This window comes from Poecilia latipinna, unplaced genomic scaffold (assembly GCF_001443285.1).
Source record: "Poecilia latipinna isolate Pla-1442-1.1 unplaced genomic scaffold, P_latipinna-1.0 Scaffold544, whole genome shotgun sequence".
NCBI classification, from domain to species: domain Eukaryota; kingdom Metazoa; phylum Chordata; class Actinopteri; order Cyprinodontiformes; family Poeciliidae; genus Poecilia; species Poecilia latipinna.
The window spans coordinates 192298-195047 of NW_015113160.1; positions in this window are offsets into that span (position 1 = coordinate 192298).

A 2750-nucleotide genomic window follows, 5' to 3' on the forward strand; every position below is an offset into this window, starting at 1 on the left:
ACATGTTAACTGGAAAAAAACCTGACCTTTCTAAAATGAGAACTTTTGGGTCTGGATGTTATGCGTATAAATACAACAAGAAAAAGTTGGATTCACGTTGTGAAAAGGGAATTTTTGTTGGCTACGACAAGAATAGTCCTGCATATCTTGTGTTTTATCCCGACACAGGTAGAGTACTTAGGAATAGACTGGTAAAATTTATAACAAAAAGTACCAACGAATGTGACACTCAAACTGATGACATAGATGAGAATATCTCACTTAGAAAGAAAGTTGAAAGTGAGCAATTAAAATCTGAGTTGCAAACAACTGTCTCACATGACATTAAAACTGAGACTTGTGACATAGATGAGGGTCAAAGTGGAGGTAACCTTGGTGCACGTTATCCTAAGAGAGAGAGAAAATCTCCAAAGTACTATACAGATCAAGATTATGAAATGAAATGTGAGGATGATTATGCAGATGTTAACATTGATTATTGCTATAGGGTTGCATGTGATGTGCCTAAGACGGTGGAAGAAGCTATGAGCTCACCACAATCAGAATTATGGGCTAAAGCTATGAAGGAGGAAATGGATTCTTTAAAAGAGAATGATACTTACACCCTAACTTTATTACCTCAGGGTAAACAAGCAGTGGGGGGTAGATGGATATTTACTGTTAAAGAAAATCCTCTAGAGACACTTTATAAAGCGAGATATGTAGCAAAAGGCTATAGTCAGATTGCTGGTATTGACTATCATGAGACTTTTTCTCCTACAGCTGATATGACATCTGTGCATGTTCTAATGCAACTTGCCGTTCAATATGATTTGGATTTACACCAAATGGACATCAAAACGGCATATTTACATGCCCCTATTGATTGTGAGATTTTTTTAGAACAACCTGAAGGATTTGAGGAGAAAACAGAAACTGGGGAGAAACTAGTCTGTAAACTTAATAAGTCACTTTATGGTCTGAAACAGTCGGGGCGAAATTGGAATAAAATGTTACATGATTTCCTTATTGAAAATGATTTTGTGCAGAATCCTGCTGACTGTTGTGTTTACAACAAAGAAAATGAAAATGAGAGGGTAATCTTGATTATTTGGGTTGATGATTATTGCAGCTAGTAATGATCAAATACTTCAAAGTGTGAAGAAAACGTTGGCTGTTAAGTTTAAAATTAAAGATCTTGGAAGACTTAAACATTTTCTAGGTATTGATTTCACTCAGAAACATGGTCAAGTGAAAATGAACCAGAAAAGATGCATCATGAAAATCTTGAAAAGGTTTGACATGACTGACTGCAAACCAAGATCAACCCCATGTGAAAATAAAATGAAGTTGGACAGTGAAGGTCAACTTGATGATCATAAAAAGTATCGTGAAGTCGTAGGGAGTTTGATCTATGTGATGATGAGCACTAGACCTGACTTGAGTTTTGTTGTCAGTAAGTTGTCACAATACTTGTCTGAACCAAAAGAACATTGGGTTGCAGCAAAGCATGTATTGAGATATTTGAAATGTACATTAGATCAGGAATTATGTTTCAAGAAAAATTATCTAAATCTTAAACTTACAGCATACTGTGATGCTGACTGGGCGGGAGACGAGGACAGAAGAAGTATGACTGGTTATTGTTTTTGTTTATCAGAAACTGGACCTATTGTTTCCTGGAAGTCTAAAAAACAGTCCACAGTTTCTTTATCTACATGTGAAGCTAAATATGTTGCTTTAGCTGCTGCTACACAGGAAAGCATTTACTTGGCCAATCTAATGAATGGAATGGACTCTGGACATGAATATACACCTGTAACCATTTTTGAAGATAACCAAGGTGCAATTGCTCTTTCTAAAAGTCCCGTCTACCGCCAAAGATGCAAGCACATAGATATTCGTTATCACTTTATTCGATCAGCACTTACTGATGGAAAAATAACTCTCTGTTATTGTCCAACAACAGAAATGGTGGCTGATATTTTCACAAAGTCTGTAACTAAAATGAGAATGGATAAATTTATATGTTTTCTTTTTGGTATGTGAATGAAATGTATTCTGTCAGCATGAGAACAAGTGGGGGTGTTGAATATTGTTTTCATGTTGACTTCCTGTTGTGGGCGGAGTTTTTCGCAGGTGACATCGTTTCTCAATAAAAGGCCACAGGTCGCTCTGATGAGCACTGCACTCAGGCCAAACGCATCTGGTGGCTCTGTGGGTTGATTTCCTCCGTCCGTCCTCGGCATTTCCAGCCCTTTACTAATGGCAGTGTCAACAGAGTGACTGTAAAAAAATACCTAATATATATTTTATTTTGTGTGTGTGTGTCTTGTTTCTGGTGAAAATATCTTAGTACACTTGAAATTAGATAAAACTAACTTACAATTAACATTTCATCAAGATACCAGAGTCAGTAATTCCTTAATATTGATATATATATAAAAATACTAGTTGTACTGGCAGATTATTTCACTGATAATGAAAAATTTCCCATGTCATAAATGGAATAATCTGTCAGTAGAACCAGTATTTCCTTTATTAAAATCAATATTAAGGAATTACTGACTTAAAACAAGCTCCTATATCTCATCAAAAGGTTACTTGTAAGTTAGTTTTGTCTTATTTAAAGTAAACTAAGATATTATGCACTAAAAACTAGACAAATAATACTTTGTGACATTTGGTGTTTTTGCAGAGCTTTCACTATTTCTGATTGGTTTAGACCACGACGTGGGCCTAATGTATGTCTGCTGTTGAACCACTGTAAA